At 39.8% G+C, this 21,267-nt stretch overlaps 1 long non-coding RNA gene across 1 annotated transcript in view; it reads right to left on the reverse strand.

Moving 5' to 3' along the window:
• Window positions 1-21,267, reverse strand: part of LOC306664408 — a 1,052,029-nt gene that overhangs the window by 805,484 nt on the left and 225,278 nt on the right. The window lies entirely within an intron of this gene.

The raw sequence follows: 21,267 nt of genomic DNA on the forward strand, positions 1-21,267 counted from the left end.
GGACCCCTTCTCTGTCACCCTCTGATCTCTTGCTGGTACCTCTCATTGCTCCTGATCCTAATAATCCCACAGTCTGAAACTTAGGGAACTTGGGTAACATAGTCCATGAATATCAGCTTCTTTGGACATGGAGAATGGAGTTGGTAAATCAAAACGGAGATTTTAAAGATAAATATACAGCACGATTTCTAACAAAGACCCTGGGTGATCAGCTTTCCATTTGTTTTATCCTTTTTAAGAAAATTTCAATGTTATATCATTGAAAATACACTCAGATCCCTGGCTTATAAGCTTTAAGGATAACATTTACCATCATTTCCTAGTGAGAAGCAAATTCAACATCAGACTAGGGAGGACACAGTAGGAGGACTGCTGCCCTTCTGCCCTGAGTGATAGCCTGTGCCCTTGCCTGCTGCCTGGGTCTCAACCCCTGAGAGTTGAAAAATCAATGTTTTCAATTAAGTATTTCTGGGTTCATAGTCAACTAAAAAAAATGTTTCAACTAAGTTATGTTAACATGAACTTTTTAAGTTTTTCAGGCCATAGAAATATTAAATGAAGTCAGATGGTCTCAGCTCATGGCCACCAGAAATAGGATCTTTTCTCACACCAGAAAGTGACCTTTATACTCTTCTATTACTTTTTTCCCAAGGTACATTTTAGTTCAGAAAACACACTTGAATTTTATTAACACAAAAATGTTTTTTTCCACCAAGTCAAAAATAGTATTTTTGAGGAAATGGAATACTTGGCTGTTGAATGTACAGTTGGAAAATTTTAGGTTATACTTCCAAATTTAAGAAATTAAAACAGCATGTTCTTAAGGAAGCAAGTGGAAAATGTTAGGCAGTGTTTATGACCCAGCTTTTTAAGTTTTTGAGTGCATGGAGAGAAATTGACCACGGGATAAACAAAGCCAGTTGTGTTCAATGAAGGAGGTGTGGTTAAGTAAGCTGCAAGTTACGGAAGGAGAAATGCCCTAATGCAGTGGTTCTCGAGTTACTTTAAGGTATCCTTGAGCTCCAAACTATCTTTTTTTTTTTTTTATTGTAAACAAATGGGATACATGCTGTTTCTCTATTTGTACATGGCGTAAAGGCATACCATTTGTGTAATCATAAATTTACATAGGGTAATGTTTGATTCATTCTGTTATTTTTTCCCTTCCCCCCACCCCTCCCACCCCTCTTTTCCCTCTATACAGTCCTTCCTTCATTCCTGTCCCCCTCCCTAACCCTAACTCTAACCCTAACACTAACCCCTCCCTCCCCCCATTATGTGTCATCATCCACTTATTAGTGAGATCATTCGTCCTTTGGTTTTTTGAGATTGGCTTATCTCACTTAGCATGATATTCTCCAATTTCATCCATTTGCCTGCAAATGCCATCATTTTATCATTCTTTATGGCTGAGTAATATTCCATTGTGTATATATATATATATATATATATATATATATATATATATATATACCACAGTTTCTTTATCCATTCATCAATTGAAGTACATCTAGGTTGGTTCCACAATCTGGCTATTGTGAATTGAGCAGCTATGAACATTGATGTGGCTGTATCTCTGTAGTATGCTGATTTTAAGTCCTTTGGGTATAGGCCAAGGAGTGGGATAGCTGGGTCAAATGGTGGGTCCATTCCAAGTTTTCTAAGGAATCTCCACACTGCTTTCCAGAGTGGCTGCACTAATTTGCAGCCCCACCAGCAATGTATGAGTGTACCTTTCTCCCCACATCCTCACCAACACCTGTCATTGCTTGTATTCTTGATAATCCCCATTCTAATTGGGGTGAGATGGAATCTTAGGGTGGTTTTTCCAAACTATCTTAAAACACTAAGACCTTATTCATCTCTTTGGATCTAATTTTTCACAAAAGTGCAGTTGAGTTTTCCAGAGGCCACCTGACATGATAGTGCAACAAGTTAAACACAGTGTTGTGGTTTAGATATTAGGTGTTCCCCAAAAGCTCGTGTGTGAGACCATGCAAGGTTTAGAGGTGAAATGACTAGGTTATGAGAGCCTTAATAGGGATTGACTGAGTGGTCATCTTAGGCAGGTAGGTGTGGCTGAAGGAAGTGGGTCATTGGGGGGCATGCCTTTGGGGTATGTATCTGTGAGCTAAGCTGTGTCTCTGCATCCTGCTGCCAAGCTCCCAGCTGCTTTCCTCCACCGCACTTCACCATGATGTCTTTCTCACCTCAGGCCCAAAAGAATGGAGTTGGCTGTCTATAGACGAACATCTCTGAAACTGTATACCCCAAAATAAACTTTTCCTCCTCTAAAATTGTTCTTGGCAGGTCTTTTGGTCACAACAGCAAAAGAGCTGACTAAAACAGAAGTAGGTATTAAATTTTTTCTTCTACTAAATCATCCATTAAAGACATTGTAAAACTATAAACAATGTAACTCTTCTCATTATTGTTTGAAGAAAAAGTATGTTTAAATTACAATATTGAGCTGGACCTGATGGTACGTGCCTGTAATCCCAGTGGCTTGGGAAGCTGAGGCAGGAGGATCACAAGTTCAAAGTCAACCTCAGCAACTTAACGAGACCCTGTCGTAAAAAATAAAAAAGGGCTGGGAATGTGGTTCGGTAGTTAAGTAGCTAAGTGCCCCTGGGTTCAATCCACAGTACCCAAACTAAGAAATAAAATAAAACATGATATTTATGTTCACATATAATAGCTTTATTGTTACTTTTAACTGAATGGAATGTTTTCAAAAGTTCTTCATTTTAATGTCTAACATGGAAAATATCATTAGATAAGTTCAGTGGTGCTCAGGTAAACTAGATCTCCAGAAAAAAGGGGAAAAAAGGCCTGAGTTGTAGGGCTTGTCACTTTCAGTGGTGTAAGTACTCTTTAAGGCTTCCAACAGCTTATTAGTTGATTTGAAATTTTCCTGAATCCTGAATTCTTATGAGTGGGTACAAGCTGATACCAGCACTCTACTGGACATAATCCACATAAACAAAGGTTCTTTGTGGTCCTCAATAATTCCAGGTGTATTAAAGTGTTCTGAGCCAAAGAAGCTTGAGAACAATTGTTCTTACACAAGATTTTCCAACTTTTTTGACTTAAGTAATACAGAAAAAACTGACAATAAAGATAAACAGGAGTCAACAGTTGACTCATAACTGCTAGCTCCCATATTGGCCGTCTAGTTGTCTCACATCTGTGTCTTAAAACAATAAAAATGAATTCAGTTCACCAGGTGTGGTGGGGCCACCAATTGGAAAATTCTGTGAGAGGTCTGGTTTTGAGCCATTTGCTGTCTAAGGGGAAGAAGGGCTTTTGCAGAGCACCGTTTTAGCCAGCAGGATAAGGGGCTGTTCAAAAGAGCAGCAGATTTTACCTGTGAAGGCATCCCTAGAAAATGAAAATGAGTCTCTGAGTTTTCAGTCATGGGATTGTTGACTGCACGCTGGTCTTCTGGAAACACATGGAAAACCAGAGGTCAGATTCAGCAGCAACTTGGAATCAGCATGTATGGTTCCTACCCAGGTGGCCCTGTGTTTGTTCCTCACTTCAGGAAATGACTCAAGTAGTAGGGAGATTACTTTTGAAAACTGCATCCATAGTAGCATGAAGACGTGGTGGGGGAAGGGTCAGCCTAGCTGTTTTGTTCATTTTAATGACCTCACTCCTGGAGCTGTTTAGCGTGCTGCTATATGACCCATTCAGGGAGGTAAGAATACCATCAAGGGAAGTCTGCAGATACTGAGATGAATTTGTGGGCAAGAGCACTATTGTTTTGTGTGGTTTTTTTGCTTCATTTCTTATCCTGACACCTACTTGCTCTTGAAACTGGTTGAGACAATGCCCTCCCCCATTAGACAAATATGTTCATGTCCATTAAGATCTTTGATTTTTAATTATAATACATAATATTTAGTTAAAAAGCATGAAATTTGAGGACCTCAGATTTGGAAAAAGTTTTATCAGTTTTTACAAGGAAGTTTTAGGAACTTAAGTCAGTTCTGAATTCTAGCCACAAGAAGAATCACCAGAGAGCTTCCCAAAGTCCAATGTCTAAACCCATACTCAACCAATGAGTCAGAATCTTAGGAGGAGAGGGCCTGAGCATAGATATTGTTTGCAAACTCCTCAAAGGAATTCTAATATGTAAACCATGGTTGAGACCACTGCTTTAAGAAAGTGCTCCTCAAATTTAACCTGAGTACACATCATCTGGATCTCTTGTTAAACAGCAGACTTCATCCAGAAGTTCTGGTGTGAGATTGGTATGTCAAATAACTTCCCAGGGAACATTGAAGTTGCTTGCCCTTGGGCCATATTTTGAGTAGCAGAGCCCAAAGAGGTCTAAAAAGTTCCAAGCACCCAAAGAATTCAATTCTCATATCCCTAAATTCATTTTCTTAGAATTTTTTTTATTCTGACAAAATTGAGGCAATTTTTAATGTAAATGATAGCATACATTCTTAATTCAAATTTGTTTTCAGTAATATCTATTGTGTTACAACCCTCTTTCCTTCTTAGTTTCTTTACTAGAGGAGAAAATAGCTTAAAAGGCTTTACTCTCAGACAGAAAACCATTTCACAGACACTGGGGTTTAGAATGGCAACTCCCGTTTTTTTTAAGATAGTGTCCAACAGATAGCAGTAGAGTCTGATTACCAGAAAGCAGATGTGGATATGTTTCCCATCTCTGGGTCTGGTTGAAAAATGGTGACCTCAGGGACATATGGGGGTGCATCAGGAGTATTAGTCTTGCTGGTTCTGGAAGGAGAAGCTTTGCAAACCCTAAGGAAAATGAGTCAGCTCAGGGATCACAGAGGATCAGCTATTCAGGGAAAAACAAAGATTTCAGAAATCAACCCTGAGAATACATATTTCCAGCACGTACAATAAACCTGCAATAAATTATTCATATGGAAGCCCTTTTACAAGTTGATGAAAAACTACTAGATGATGAAAGAGAAACTAAAATTATTAGCCAACATACTGGAAAATGTACTTCGGCCATAATCAAATAACTGCAGTTTAAAACAGGGTATCACTGGCTCCTATCTAATCAGCAATGATTATTTTCCTATGATGGTTATAAACTGCTCTCTAATAAATATTAGAGAAGGAATGAAGAAAAGAAGGGAAATAGTATAAATACAAGCAAGGGTAATGTAATGTTGGTGAATATAATTTAGGAAAGGAATATGACAGCAATGACATCATCTTTAATAATGTTTTAACATTTGACTCAAATATATGACTTCTGGGAATTCTCAATGAATGACCATAAATAATACCACCAACAAAAAGGCAATGTTAAGCAGTTGTTAACAGCAACCTTATTTGCATAGTAGCAAGAGACTGGAAACCCTCCAGATGCTCAATCCCAGAGGACTTCTCCAAAGACTATTACACCCATTAAAAATGACATGTATTAGGGATATATAAAGACACCAAAAAGTACTTATAATATTTAATTTTTAAAAAGTAAGATGCAGACTGAGGCAGGAGAATTCCAAGTTCAAAGTTAGCCTGGTCAACTTAGGGAGACCCTATCTTAAAATGAAAAATAAAAAGGGCTGTGGATGTGGCTTAGTGGTTTTATATATGTGTGTGTGTGTGTGTAGTATAAAACCAACAATTTGGGAGTGAAATAGATCAAAGACTATTGAGAATATACCAAGACATTTAAATTGTGTTTGGAAATAAGGGCTACTTTTTTTCAATTTGTGCGTTTCCCACTTCTTTCCTGAATACTTCCCTAACCAAAAAACCAACCAACAAACAAAAAACCACTCACATTAAAACAAACTCAATTAGAACTCAATTTTACTCAATTAAAAATAAGCCCTTCTGAGCATCTACTAGGCACAATTAGTATTTTGTACCTCATTACATTATTCAAGCAGAAAATATAAGGGTTAGAAGATGCTATAAACTACATGTCTATCTTGTGGAACCTTAGCATTTTCAAAAACTAGAACAAAAATGTCTTTAGCTAGACTCTGAAGCCAGAAATGTCTCTATTTGTCCCCAACAGCTACCAGAACATTCAGAAAACTGTTTTTGGTCAACATACATAACTAGAACTTGACCAATTTACTCTGATAAATTTCATACTTACACCAAAGGACTACGCATTTATTTTCTTCTGGAACTCATCTTTCCTCATCAAGTAGTAAACATTATTTTCTCAAAATAAAACAAAAACTTCATCTGGACTGATTTCATTGCATAATTATGTTAGTACTTTTGTGCATGTATGTGTTGCTGAGGATTGAACCCAAGCATTCTACCATTAAGCTACACCCCTACTCCTTTTTGTTTTTTATTTTGCAACAGATTCTTGCTAAGTTGTCCAGGCTGTCCTCAAACTTATGGTCCTCCCACCTCAGCCTCCAGAGTAGCTGGGATTAAAGATGTAAGCCACCACCACATTCCTGGTTTATTCTTAAAATTAGTTTATGTATAACTATCATTCTATTATAGTGTTTGAAAAGTCTGATTAATTCTTTCACAAGTTCTTTTTAACACATACTGATGCTTTATTTCTTTAACTTCTGCATTCTTCAACTATACCCCCAGTTCTTTCTTTCTTTCTCTTTCTTTCTCTCTTTCTCTTTCTCTCTTTCTTTCTCTCTTTCTCTTTCTCTCTTTCTTTCTCTCTTTCTCTCTCTCTTTCTTTCTTTCTTTCTTTCTTTCTTTCTTTCTTTCTTTCTTTCTTTCTTTCTTTCTTTCTTTCTTTCTTTCTTTCTCTCTCTCTTTCTCTCTTTCTTTCTTTCCCAGGGATTGAACCCCGGGGCACTAAACCACTGAGTCACATCCACAGCCCTTTTTACTTTTATTTTATTTTTATTATCTTGATACGGGGTTTCCCTAAGTTGCTTAGGACTTCATTAAGTCTCTGAGGCTGGCTTTGAACTTAAAATTCTCCTGCCTCAGTCTCCCATGTCACAGGCATGCATCACGGAACCCAGCCCTTTTTATTTTTTTATCTTAAGACAGGGTCTCACTAAATTGCTGAGGGCCTCATTAAGTTGCTGAGGTCGTCTTCAAACCTGCAACCCTCCTATCTCAGCCTCCCAAGTTGCAGAGATTACAGGCATGCACCACTGCACCCAGTTCCTTTCCTTAGAGTTCTTAAATTAAATGGCCTTCTACTTCGTGAAAATGAGTCAAGCACCCACAGTCTCGTGCTTTCTGTACAACAAAGGCAACTTGAGAAGTTGATGGACCCATTCCACAGTGATTATGCTGAGTTCTACAAATGGAGTCCATTTGAGTTGCTAGTTATAATGCACATTTCTGGACATCATCACTGACCTACAATCAGAATCTCTGAGAGAACTGGCCCAATTACATTTTTAAAAGAAGCCAGGGATGATTTTTATGCACCCCAAACTTTGAGAACCAAGAAACTGGTGTTTGGAAGAAATCTCTGACCTAGCATATCTTGTGGTCAACTAGAGGAAAACCACGATTTATCAGTTAAAATGGAAAAGTCTTTTGGAACTGATCTGTAGATTATCATGTCTAGCTGTAAAGTTACTATAATATTAATATACTGGCCCTAAATATTCAACAGTATCCACTGAAAGATTTAGTATATTTAGAGATTTAGAGAAAATACTTAGAGAAAATAATTTCTCTTTTTCCCTTCTTTGATCTCTCTTTCCTCTGGAGATACAAGTCAATGCACTAAATGTGCATAGGATTGTTATTGTATTTTTCTGAATAGGGAACACTCATGGTTCATATCTCAAAAGAACAAAAGGATGAGCCAAACGTGGTGGCCCACGCCTGTAATTCCAGCAATTTGGGAGACTGAAGCAGGAGGATCGTAAGTTCAAGGCCAGCCTCAGCAATTTAGCAAGGTCCTATCTCAAAATAGAAATAAAAAATAGAAAGGGGGGAGGGATTCAAGATGGCGGACTAGAGGGTGGCTGCGTTTCGTGTTGCTCCAGGACTCAGGACTCAAGAAGAGGAGATATAGGGAGCCTTGGGACCAACTCAAAGCAGCCGGGCGAGAGTCTCCCACTGGGCAGGCGCCCCGGACGGGGCAGGCGTCCTGGACAGGGCGGTAGCCCCGAAAGCAGGGATCTTTGCAAAGTAGAACGGCCGGCGAGGCGCCCGTCCCCCCGCCGGAGCAGTGATCGCAGACAGCTGGGAGCTTTGGAGAGGTGGCTGTTCACCACAGCGCTTGGACTCGGCGCAACCCACCTGTGCTCTGGGAGGCTGCCCAAAGGAGAAGGTGCTTGGTGAGCTGTTTGGACTGAACGTGACCACCCCTGAACACAGGGGGCTGCCCAGAGGAGAAGGAGAAATACGGGCTCGGCACGTCGCTTGGAATTGGAGCAGCTGCGCCAGGGCTCTGGGCGGCTATCCGGTGGAACAGCGTGGTGAGTGGTTTGGTCCCAGAGCATCCGCTCCTGAACATAGGGGTGTTGTCTGGAGAAGGAGGAGGAGCGCGGCGGGGTGCTTGGGCTCGAAGTGACTGCACCAGGGCTACGGGAGGCAGTCGGGACAAGAAGGTGCACAGTGAGTTCTTGGGACTCCTGACGCACCAGATCTCTGGGTAACTGCCTGGTGGAGAAAGTGGTGCGTGGTGGGTCACTTGGTCTTAGAGCGACCGCACGGAACAACAGGTGGCTGCCAGAGGAAAAGGCGTGTGGTGGGTCACTGGGACTCGGAGCGATTGTAAGGGGCTCCAGGTGGCTGCTCAGAGGAGGGGCCGCATAGCCAGGCGAAAAGTGCAGAGCAGGGTCCTAGACGGCTTCTTGGTGGAAGGGCCCCACAGACAAACTGAGGGGCGGAGCGAAGGCTCCAGGACTGCAGGCAGCTTCTCTGAGGAGAGGCAGCCGAAGGAGATTCGTTTGTGAAGGGTGAGGCTTCCAGGCCCAGGAGGTAGGTCCGGGTCCCTGGGAACATTGCAGAAGAAGGCTGCCCAGCCCAGGCGGTAGTTGTGAATTGAACGGAACCTCTGGGAGGAAAACCGACCAGCGAGACCTCCCCACCGGGTGACTCCTCCCTGTTGGGTGAGGTTCTCCCAAGAGGACCGTAAAATCAGAGACACAGGCCCAAACTGGTCTTGCATCAGCCCACAACCTACTTCCCTTCTGGATGACCATTCATCACCAAGTGAAGGTAACTCTGCCCACTAGCAGGGAATATACCCCACCAGAAGGCCACCACCCCTAGGGAGTCAGCTCCCTTGTGGAGCACTGCATTATCAACTTCCTCCAAGATTTCAAGCTACTGAAGACTAAGAGGGGATATAATAGAAATCTTCAGGGATATTATAAGACAATAGAGGAAATCTGCAATATCACAGCGGTCAACTGATACCTGAACAATATGAGAAAACAAGGAAAGAAAATGCTGCAAACAAATCTAGACGTTACATCAATGAAACCCAACGACAGCATGGCAGAAGAAATGACAGAAAGGGAGTTCAGAATGTACATAATTAAAATGCTCAGGGAAGCAAATGACGAGATGCAAGAGCAAATGCAGGCACTGAATGATCGCACCAATCGACAGTTAAAAGAGCAAATACAGGAAGCAAAAGATCATTTCAATAAAGAGTTAGAGATATTGAAAAAAAACCAAACAGAAATCCTTGAAATGAAGGAAACAATAAACCAAATTAAGAACTCCATAGAAAGCATAACCAATAGAATAGAACACCTGGAAGACAGAACATCAGACATTGAAGATAAAATATTTAACCTTGAAAACAAAGTTGAACAAACAGAGAAGATGGTAAGAAATCATGAACAGAATCTCCAAGAACTATGGGATATCATGAAGAGGCCAAATTTGAGAATTATTGGAATTGAGGAAGGCTTAGAGAAACAGACCAAAGGAATGAACAATCTATTCAATGAAATATTATCAGAAAATTTCCCAAATCTGAAGAATGAAATGGAAGATCAAGTACAAGAGGCTTATAGGACTCCAAATATACAAAATTACAACAGACCCACACCAAGGCACATTATAATGAAAATGCCCAACATACAAAATAAAGACAGAATTTTAAAGGCCGCAAGAGAGAGGAATCAAATTACATTCAGGGGGAAACCAATACGGATATCAGCAGATTTTTCAATCCAGACCCTAAAAGCTACAAGGGCCTGGAACAACATTTTTCAAGCCCTGAAAGAAAATGGATGCCAACCAAGAATCTTATACCCAGCAAAACTTACCTTCAAATTTGGTGATGAAATAAAATCCTTCCATGATAAACAAAAGCTAAAAGAATTTACAAAAAGAAAGCCAGCATTACAGAGCATTCTCAGCAAAATATTCCATGAGGAAGAGATGAAAAACAAAGAAACAAATCAGCAATGGGAGGAAACATCCTAAAGGAATTGTCAAATAAAGGAAGAACCAAGTCATCTCAAAATAAATACATAAATAAATAAATAAATAAATAAATAAAATGAACCAAATGACCGGGAATACTAATCATATCTCAATAATAACCCTGAATATTAATGGCCTGAACTCATCAATCAAAAGACATAGACTGGCAGATTGGATCAAAAAGAAAGATCCAACAATATGTTGCCTGCAAGAGACTCACCTCGTAGAAAGAGATACACATAGACTAAAGGTGAAAGGATGGGGGAAAACATATCATGCACATGGACTCAGCAAAAAAGCTGGGGTATCCATCCTCATTTCAGATAAGGTGGACTTCAAGTCAAAACTAGTCAAAAGGGATAAAGAAGGACATTACATACTGCTTAAGGGAACCATAAATCAGCAAGACATAACAATCATAAACATCTATGCCCCAAACAGTGGCTCATCCATGTATGTCAAACAAATCCTTCTCAATTTCAGAAACCAAATAGACCATAACACAATAATACTAGGTGATTTTAACACGCCTCTCTCACCACTGGACAGATCTTCCAAACAAAAATTGAACAAAGAAACCATAGATCTCAATAACACAATCAATAATTTAGACTTAACGGACATTTATAGAATATACCATCCAACCAAGAGCGAATACACTTTCTTCTCAGCAGCACATGGATCCTTCTCTAAAATAGACCATATATTATGCCACAAAGCTAATGTAAGCAAATACAAGAAGATAGAGACACTACCTTGTATTCTATCAGATCATAATGGTTTGAAGTTAGAAATAAATGAAAGAGTAAAAAACAGAAGCTACTCCAACACCTGGAGATTAAACAATATGCTATTACATGATGAATGGATAACAGAAGATATTAGGAAGGAAATTAAAAAATTCCTAGAGATAAATGAGAACAAAGAAACATCATATCAAAATCTTTGGGACACTACGAAAGCAGTACTTAGAGGAAAATTTATTTCATGGAGCGCATTCAATAAAAGAAGTAAAAATCAACAAATAAACAACCTAACACTTCAGCTCAAAGCCCTAGAAAAAGAAGAACAGACCAACACCAAAAGTAGTAGAAGACAGGAAATAGTTAAACTCAGAGCTGAAATCAACGAAATTGAAACAAAAGAAACTATACAAAAAATTGACAAAATAAATAGTTGGTTCTTCGAAAAAATAAACAAAATTGATAAACCCTTAGCCACTCTAACAAAGAGAAGACGAGAGAAAACCCAAATCACCAAAATTCGGAATGAACAAGGAAATATCACAACAGACACGATTGAAATACAAAACATAATTAGAAGCTATTTTGAAAATCTATATTCTAACCAAATAGAAAATTTCGAAGACATCAACAGGTTTCTAGAGACATATGAATTGCCTAAATTGAACGAGGAGGACATACAAAATTTAAATAGATCAATTTCAAGTAATGAAGTAGAAGAGGTCATCAAAAGCCTACCAACAAAGAAAAGTCCAGGACCAGATGGGTTCTCAGCCGAGTTCTACAAAATCTTTAAAGAAGAGCTCATTCCAATACTTCTCAAAGTATTCCATGAAATAGAAGAGGAGGGTACCCTCCCAAACTCATTCTATGAAACCAATATTACCCTGATACCCAAGCCAGACAGAGATAAATCGAGGAAAGAAAATTTCAGACCGATATCATTAATGAACATTGACGCAAAAATTCTCAATAAAATTTTAGCAAATCGCATACAAAAATATATTAAAAAGATAGTGCACCACGATCAAGTGGATTTTATCCCAGGGATGCAAGGTTGGTTCAACATCCGGAAATCAATAAACGTAATTCACCATATCAATAGACTTAAAGTCAAGAACCACATGATTATTTCAATAGATGCAGAAAAAGCATTTGATAAAATACAACACCCCTTCATGCTCAAAACACTAGAAAAAATAGGGATAGTGGGAACATTCCTTAACATTGTAAAGGCCATCTATGCTAAGCCCATGGCTAATATCATTCTAAACGGTGAAAAACTGAAAGCATTCCCCCTAAAAACTGGAACAAGACAGGGATGCCCTCTTTCACCACTCCTATTCAATATTGTTCTTGAGACTCTAGCCAGAGCAATTAGACAGACCAAGGAAATTAAAGGAATACGAATAGGAAAAGAAGAACTCAAACTATCCCTATTTGCGGATGATATGATTATATACTTAGAGGAACCAGGAAATTCCACCAGAAAACTGTTAGAACTCATAAGTGAATTCAGTAAAGTGGCAGGTTACAAGATCAATGCTCATAAATCCAATGCATTTTTATACATAAGTGAGGAATCCTCAGAGAAATTATGAAAACTACCCCATTCACCATAGCATCGAAAAAAATAAAATACTTGGGAATCAATCTCACAAAAGAGGTAAAAGACCTCTACAATGAGAACTACAGAACACTAAAGAAAGAAATCGAAGAAAACCTTAGAAGATGGAAAGATCGCCCATGTTCTTGGATAGGCCGAATTAATATTGTCAAAATGGCCATACTACCAAAAGTGCTATACAGATTCAATGCAATCCCAATTAAAATCCCAATGACGTACCTTACAGAAATAGAGCAAGCAATCATGAAATTCATCTGGAAGAATAAGAAACCCAGAATAGCTAAAGCAATCCTTCGCAGAAAAAATGAAGCAGGGGGTATCGCAATACCCGAACTTCAACTTTATTACAAAGCAATAGTAACAAAGACGGCATGGTACTGGTACCAAAATAGACAGATAGATCAATGGTACAGAATAGAGGACACGGACACAAACCCAAATAAATACAACTTTCTAATACTAGACAAAGGCGCCAAAAATATGCAATGGAGAAAAGATAGCCTCTTCAACAAATGGTGCTGGGAGAATTGGAAATCCATATGCAACAGAATGAAACTAAACCCATATCTCTCACCCTGCACAAAACTCAACTCAAAATGGATTAAGGACCTTGGAATCAGACCAGAGACTCTGCAGATTATAGAAGAAAAAGTAGGTCCCGATCTTCAACATGTCGGCCTAGGACCAGACTTCCTCAACAGGACTCCCATAGCACAAGAAATAAAAGCAAGAATCAATAACTGGGATAGATTCAAACTAAAAAGCTTTCTCTCAGCAAAGGAAACTATCAGTAATGTGAAGAAAGAGCCTACAGAGTGGGAGAATATCTTTGCCAATCATACTTCAGATAGAGCACTAATCTCCAGAATCTATAAAGAACTCAAAAAACTCTACACCAAGAATACAAATAATCCAATCGACAAATGGGCTAAGGAAATGAACAGACACTTCACAGAAGAAGATGTACAAGCAATCAATAAACATATGAAAAAATGTTCAACATCTCTAGTAATAAGAGAAATGCAAATCAAAACCACCCTAAGATTCCATCTCACCCCAATTAGAATGGCGATTATCAAAAATACAAGCAACAGGTGTTGGCGAGGATGTGGGGAGAAAGGTACACTCATACATTGCTGGTGGGGCTGCAAATTAGTGCAGCCACTCTGGAAAGCAGTGTGGAGATTCCTTAGAAAATTTGGAATGGACCCTCCATTTGACCCAGCTATCCCACTCCTTGGCCTATACCCAAAGGATCTAAAATCAGCATACTACAGAGATACAGCCACATCAATGTTCATAGCTGCTCAATTCACAATAGCCAGACTATGGAACCAACCTAGATGCCCTTCAATTGACGAGTGGATAAAGAAACTGTGGTATATATACACAATGGAATATTACTCAGCCATAAAGAATGACAAAATTATGGCATTTGCAGGCAAATGGATGAAATTGGAGAATATCATGCTAAGTGAGATAAGCCAATCTCAAAAAGACAAGAGACGAATGATATCGCTAATAAGTGGAGGATGACACATAATGGGGGGGAGGGAAGGGTTAGTGTTAGGGTTAGAGTTAGGGTTAGGGAGAGGGGCAAGTATGGAAGAAGAAAGTACTGTATAGAGGGTAAAGAGGGGTGGGAGGGGTGGGGGGAAGGGGAAAAATAACAGAATGAATCAAACAACATTATTGTATGTGGATTTATGATTACACAAATGGTATGCCTTTGCGCCATGTACAAACAGAGAGGCAACATGTATCCCATTTGTTTACAATAAAAAAAAAAAAAATAGAAAGGGGTGGGAATATAGCTCAATGGTAAAGTGTCCCTGCATTCAATCACTGGTGCCAAAAGAAGTAAATTAATTAATTAATTAATTAATTAATTAATTAATAAATCAGAAAGCATCTGGGATGTCCCATGTCTTGCATTGGACAACAGAAAGAACTACAAAAGGATGTACCTTATCCCTGTCATCTCTTCAGAGGCGATCACAGTCAACATCTCAAGTCTGGGCATTGGATTTAATTTTAAAATAATCTGAAAACTCAGAATCACTTTTGGGGGGAAATGGAGAGTATAAACAAGTCATTTTACTTTTTCATTGTATTTTGGGGTTTTAAAATCTCCTTTTGACATACAGACATCAGAAAGATATTGTTGTGTAACAAGCCACACAAAGCCACAGAAGTTCATAATAAGCATTCATCGCTGGATAAATAAGCAGTCATCAGCTAGATGGTCCTGCTAGCACAACTGAAGATCCATGAGGAAGGCTTCCCCTGGAGGACGGGGTGCCTTCATCTGCACGCCTGCCAATCCTAGCACATTCTCACAGAGATGGCGGAGAAAGATAAGAGGAAACACCTCGAGATGCACAGTTGGAACGAGCATGTCCTCACTACGCATTCAGTTGGCCAAAACAAGACACAGGACATCCCTGATTCAGAAGGATGGAAAGCAGACATTGCTTCTTTGGTGAAAGGGATGTCAAACTCAAGTGGCAAATCCATGGCCATAAGGGAGATGAAGAACTAAGGTTATTGATGAAATCTACTATACATAATGACTGGGAATTCATAATAATACTAAAAATATTTGGTTTAGTGTCCAAGTATTGCATTTTTATAAACAAACGATCATGGCTTCTGAAGGTGTTTTAGTTGTTTAAATATTTTTTAATATCAACAGAAGGGTCATGAAAGTATCTCAAAGGCTTTGGGCCTGGACTCAGGGCAGTCAGCATGTCATATGTGAAACAAAAAAAGGTAAGTACTGACCCCAGGGGAATATTTGAAGAAGCAGGAACTATAATTGAAGTGCGATCAAGGAAGAGTAGCACATTAATAGAAGATTTGCTCTTAAGAGTCTGACTTCTTCCAACAAGGTGCTGATGTACACCCATTCCTGGAAAACCATGCCGTTTTCACCCTTCAGTGTCAACATATTTGGGGGGAATTATTTTTAGTATTTTAGTGCTGATTAAAATCTCTGGCTTTTTAAAATCAGAATAGTCATGCTTGCAGAGTGACCCTTGGAAAAGGTCTATGAAACAAATGTCAGGGGTGATACTGGTTTCTTTTCCCCATTTAACTTAATTTCGAATGCTATTTTGTTTGTTTATTTTAATAAATTATCTTTGTTTCTTAAGATAGCACTGCCTCAGATGCTATCAGTAGGTTTATCCTGATTTTTAAAAAATAACCTTTTAACTATCATTTTCAAGGGCTTTAATATGCATGTGGAATTACTTAGACGTTTAACATTTCTTGCCTCAACCACATTTAGTCCTACTGATTGGTAAACAGGAACTGGAAAAATGGAGCATTTGTCTCTGATAGGAGCTGAAAGGTAAGACTTTGTAACACTCAGGGATCAGGTCATGGTTCAATGAATGACTTGTATTTAACATCTGGGAATTTGTTTTATATGTTTAGAGAGGAATTGGGGCATATATTAGCTTTTGATGGATTAACAATTGCTAATTGTTGCCCATTGACATCAGCACTTACTGTATTCTAAGATACATAAAAGCTTCATAAATTTTGTAAACTTTGTAAATTCCTCTTCTCCCTCTGTCCTTTCTCTTTGTATTTGTCATTGATGCATAGTTTAGGACACATCACTAGAGGCCCTCTGAGCTCAGCCAGAAGTCAGAGAGATTTTCAGATGGAAAGATACCACAAGGATGTTACTGATGTGAGAATAAAATAACACAACCTCTTTGGGAAAAAGTTTGGCAGTTTCTTACCATATACCTACCTTATGACCACACATAGCTACTCCTAGGTATTTGCTCAAGAAAAATGAAAACATCCCACACAAAGGTTTATAAAGCAACATTTATGATAGTTTTTATTCACAAGAGCCCCAAACTGTGAACAACCTAAAATGTCTATCAGTAGATAAATGGACAAACAAAATTGTGATGCATCCCTACAGTGGAATACTACTCAGCAGCAACAGGATTGAACTACTGATACCCTCACCAACATGGATGAATCAATATACTATGCTGAGAGAAAGAAACCAAATATGAAGAAGTATATGTTGTATCATTCCTTATATGGAAACCTAGAAAATGCAAGCTAATCTATAGTGACAGAAAACAGATCACAGGTTGCCTGGAATTGGGAATGGATGGGAAAATTGACAGCAAAGGGTCAACAAAGGGTGACAGAAATATGATGTATTTTGATCATGGTGGTGGTTACGTGTGTGTTCATACATTTGTCAAAATCCATTGAACTTAAAATGGATGCAGTTTATTGTACATAATTTATCCCTCAATAAAATGAAAGCTCTTTAAAAGACTCAACACCATCAATCATTAGGGAAAGGCAAATCAAAAATACAATGACAGCTGAGCACAGTGGCACTAAGCCTACTATACCAAGGGCTCAGAGGCTGAGGCAGGAGAAGCACAAGTTCAAAGCCAACCTCAGCAACTTAGAGAGACCCTGTCTCAAAATAAAAAAATAATGACTGGGGATGTGACTAAGTGGTTAAGTGCTCCTGTGTTAAATTTCTGGTATAAATAAATAAATAAATGATTAACCTACAGTGAGAAACTATTTCACACTCATTATGATAACTTCAGCAAAAAGGAAAGAAAGGCGCTGGGGAAATAACTCTGTTGGTTGAGTGCTTGCCTTGCAAGCGCCAGGTCCCTGGGTTCAATCCCCAGCACCACGGAAAGAAAGAGGAGAAGAGAAGGAATCCTTTATTCTCCATATTCATTGTTTCACTCCCAAAAAGTACTGAAAGCAGGAACTCAAATAGTATTTGCATATTCATAACAGCATTATTTAAACAACCAAATGTCTAACAGGTGACTACATAAACAAAATGTGAGATACATGTATAAAATGGAATTTTATTCAGTCTTTAAAAGGAATGAGCCAGGCACAGTGGTGCGTGCATGTAATCCCAGTGGCTTAGGAGGCTGATCATGAATTTGAGGTCAGCCTTGGCAACTTAGTGAGACCCTAAGCAAGACCCTTTCTTAAAATAAAATATAAAAAGGCCTGGGTATGTGGCTTAGTGGCTCAGCACCCTGGATTCAGTCCCCAGTACCACCTCCCCAAAAAGGAGTGAAATTCTGAGACATACTACAATATGGATGAATCTTGAGCATGTTTGCTAAGTGAAATAAATCAGACAGAAAGGACAAATATGTCATGATTTTACTTCTATGACTAGAGTAGTTGAATTCACAGGGACCAAAACAGGATTGCTGTCAGGGCTGGAGGAGGGGATAATAAGGAGCTATTATTTAAAGGGTATGGCCTTTCAGTTGGGAAAGAAGGAAAAAATGCTGGAGAGGGATGAGGGAGATAGTGACACAACAGTATGAATGTACTCAATGCCACTCACCTATACCTTTAAAATGGTGAGTTTTAAGTTTTTATTTTCTACCACAATCAAAAGACAAAAGAAGGAAGGAATGGGGGGAGGAAAAAAAAGGAGAGAGCAAGAAAGACCCCAAACAACAGTGCCACCTGGGGGCGGAACTGGGCAAATGCACAAATGACTTTCAGACCCCACTGGATTTGGGAAACAGAAACAAGCACTCCGCGGGGCAGATGGGAAGAACTTAATGAAAAGGCAGTGAGTGATGAATTGGGCCCTCCAGACAGATTAGTGTGTAAAAGGCACAGCACAAGCAGTTTCAGAGGTAGGATCGTGTTCAGAAAGCTCCAGTAGCCTGGTGTTGCAAGAACAAAGTGTGCATGGAAAGCAGAGTCGGGAGATAAAGCTGGAAATGTAGGGTGGGGCCAGAGAGAGAGGTCTAGAGAGCCCAACTAGCATCAGTGGGGACTTGTACCGTGGGAGCAGCGAGCCTTTCAGCAACTTCAAAGGGGTATTGACCGGATGTGATCTGCGTTTTAAAGCGTTGACAGAGGGAGGCTGGGCTGGAGCATGACAATCAGCAGGCAGGGGCCAAGGAGGGTGAGTTGCAGGGGGGCCCTGCCGTTTCTGAAACTGTCCTGCAGTTCTTGGTTTAGCCATTTTGTGCTCATGTTCCTTTGTGAGAAACATTCCAATCTCATACCTCTTTAAATTCTCACAAGTTTCAAAGTAAATTACTTTGACTAAAAACAAATCAAAGCGGCTCCCAATGAAGTATTTCTTTCTAACTATCCCCCTGGAGAGCCTCTGATCTACTATTCCTCCTTGTCCTCACTCAAATGCCCACTCAATTGGTAATCCTCAGCCTAGAGCAAACCCAAGAGGAAGCCAGTTCTGGGTTTTGAAGTTCCATTTAAACAAATTGGATTTAACTAGGGCTTCGTTGGGCTCTCAGAAATATTGTTCCCTTCACTTCATTCTGGATGTGGAGTTATCAGCTGGGTTCAGTCCGCCTCAAAGGTAGCCTCTGATCAGATGCATAACTATAATCCCAGTTACTCTGGTGGAAACTAAGGCAGGAGGATTGCAAATTCAAGGCTAGCCTAAGCAATTTAGTGAGACCCTGTCTCAAAATAAGATTTTAGAAAGACCTAGGGGGTGTAACTCAGTGGTAGAATGCTTGCCTAGCATGCATGAGGCCCTGAGTTCAATCCCCAACAACATACAAAAAATATTAAGTTAAAATTTAAAAAAAGGCCTTGGTCCAGGGCTGGAAATGAGAGGGGGGAGGGGGGCAGAGGTATGAAACATGGTGGAATGAGATAGACATCATTACCCTATGTACATGTATGATTACTTGAATGGTGTGAATCTATATCATGTACAACCATAGAAATGAAAAGTTGTACCCCATTTGTGTATAGTGAATCAAAATGCAGTCTGTAAAAATAAATGAATAAATAATAAATAAATATAATAAATAAATAAATAAAAAGGTGGCTTGTTCCATTCTTACCCTCAGGCGTCAGATCAAAAGGGTGCTCCTTAGGGAGAGAGACCCTCAGGGCCCTGCATGAGATATTGGTTCAGGAGTTCTGCAACTGGCATCTGGAATCTGTGTGGCAAGTGCTCCAGGTGATTTTTTTTTTTTTTTTTTTTTGTACCAGAGATTGAACTCAGGGTCACTCAAACACTGAGCCACATCCCCAGCCCTATTTTTATTTTATTTAGAGACAGGGTCTCACTGAATTACTTAGTAGCTCCAGTTCGTGAGTCTGGCTTTTGAACTCTCAATCCTCCTGCCTCAGCCTCCCAAGCTGCTGGGATTACGGGTATGGACCACCACACCTGGCCAGGTGATTCTTAAGAATCACCAAGATTGGAAAACACCACAAAGACTCTTCCTGCTCTATTGAAGCTGTGGCTGCCACCCTGAGAGGAAGAAGGACTTCTCAGCACAGTGGACACCAGATCCTCTCTCAGGGATGGCATCCTTTTTGAGGGTGTGTCTTTCAGACTACCTGTGGAGGCCTCTCCTGTCACTTCCCAGAAGTTCATATTTACACCACATGATTTAGTGTCCCCCAAAAGCTCATTTGTGAGACAATGCAAGAATTTTCAGAAGGGAAATGATTAGATTATGAGAAATGCAACCTGATCAGTGGATTAACCCACTGTTATAAATGGGCACTAACCTTAGGTGGTAAGGTGTGACTGGAGAAGGTAGGTCACTGGGGATGTGCCTCTAGAGTATATATTTTGCCCCTGGCAAGTGGAACTTTCTTTGCTTCCTTGTTGGCACATCTTGAGGTGCTTTTCTCCACCATGCCCTTCCACAGTGATATTCTGCCTCACCTCAGGTCAAGAGCAATGGAATGGGCCATCTATGGCCTGAGACCTCTATAAACATGGGTGCCAGGTAAACTTTTCCTCCTCTACATTTTTCTTCTCAGGTCCTTTGGTCAGAGCAATGTAAGCTGACTAAAATAGCACTTGTGAGTCTCTAAAATGTCGCTTCATAATTTAAGTGCTCACTTTCCACTTTGCCTTTAATAAATTTGGTCTCTGTTTTATGACCTTCTTTGACTCCTTTAAGTGTCCCTGCAGAGACTACAAGTGATGACTACTTCTGCCTGGGCCTCAGTCAAGGAGGCAAACACACAAATCCCTTTCCTCATGTCACAAGTGAGACCTATAATATAATATAAAACTGCTCCCTGCCCTTTATGCTGCAACCATTTCTCCACCTCCCAACTTACAACCTAGCTTGTCAGTCTGTGAACATCCTAGCTAGCCATTGGTTCATCAGTCAGCCTGTGAGACTCCTTCTCAGTAATTGGTCCAGATTGTTAGCCCGCGAACCTCCTCGCCAACCATTGGTCCCTTGCAGCCCGCGGAATTCCACTGCTTAAGAATGGCTCCCCTGCTGTTTTCTCTCTCCCTCTCTCCTCCTGGCTTTTACTCTCTCTCTCTCTGTTTTCCTCTCATTTTCTCTCTTACCCTACAGGGAGATACTCTGCCTGTTTGCTTAATAAACTCTCTTATGTGAGTTCCCGAGTTCGGAGTGGTTTCTGGGTTCTTACAGAAACACCAATTATAACATCATTACTGGGTAACACATTGTCAAACAAAGCAACACTTTATAAGATACTATTAAAGCTTAAAGATTTCTTTTCTAGACCATGGCAACA

The sequence above is a fragment of the Sciurus vulgaris genome, assembly GCF_902686455.1.
Source record: "Sciurus vulgaris genome assembly, chromosome: 6".
Classification (NCBI taxonomy): domain Eukaryota; kingdom Metazoa; phylum Chordata; class Mammalia; order Rodentia; family Sciuridae; genus Sciurus; species Sciurus vulgaris.